Here is a 699-nt window from a genome sequence, read left to right as displayed (position 1 = left end):
CAGGGACCCAACAAGTAGCAGATCTGGGGTGACTCCCCTTCCTCCCCCAGGGAGGAGTGGCACAGGAGCGCAATGCAAGGATCTGCTGGGTTTGAAGACTCCAAAAGGGGTCGTGTGCCAGAGATAAAAACGCTCAGTCACAGGCCAGGTGAGCACAGAGTGCAGCGGGAGATGGGGGAGACAGGAGTGATTGACTGCTTTTCTCTGGGGGCTAACTGAGGAGCGGAGCCCCGAGTTCTCAGTTCCTCCGGGGCAAAAATTGGGAGGCTGCCATTTTCACTCTCATCCTCCAAAGCTGTACAGAAAGCCTGCAGGAAACAAACACTCCCCAGACCAAACCCAAGAAGATTACTTAGGCCGGCCCCTGGCAAGGGCGGGGCAATTCAGCCTCCGGTAAAGACATTTGAGAAGGGCAACAGGCCCCACCCCCAGAAGATCAGCAAGAACAGCCAGCCAAGACCAAGTTCACCGATCAAAGAGAACGGCAGAACTCCAGCTCTAGGGGAATACAGCACATAGAATTCATGGCTTTTTTCATCCTGATTCTTTAGTCTTTCAAAGTTAATTTTTTTTAATTTTCTTTTTTTTTTCTATTTTTTTTGAATTTTTCTTTTTCACTTTTTCAACCAACATTTTATCAATCCTTTTTTAAAAATCCTTTTATTTTTGATTTTGAGAGTCATATTTTATCCCTTCATA

Source organism: Callorhinus ursinus, unplaced genomic scaffold (genome assembly GCF_003265705.2).
Source record: "Callorhinus ursinus isolate GAN/ISIS: 27379988/994484 unplaced genomic scaffold, GSC_fseal_2.0 scaffold1018, whole genome shotgun sequence".
Taxonomy (NCBI): Eukaryota; Metazoa; Chordata; class Mammalia; order Carnivora; family Otariidae; genus Callorhinus; species Callorhinus ursinus.
The sequence above is the reverse complement of the archived record's forward strand: the minus strand, read 5'-3'. Positions refer to the sequence as shown.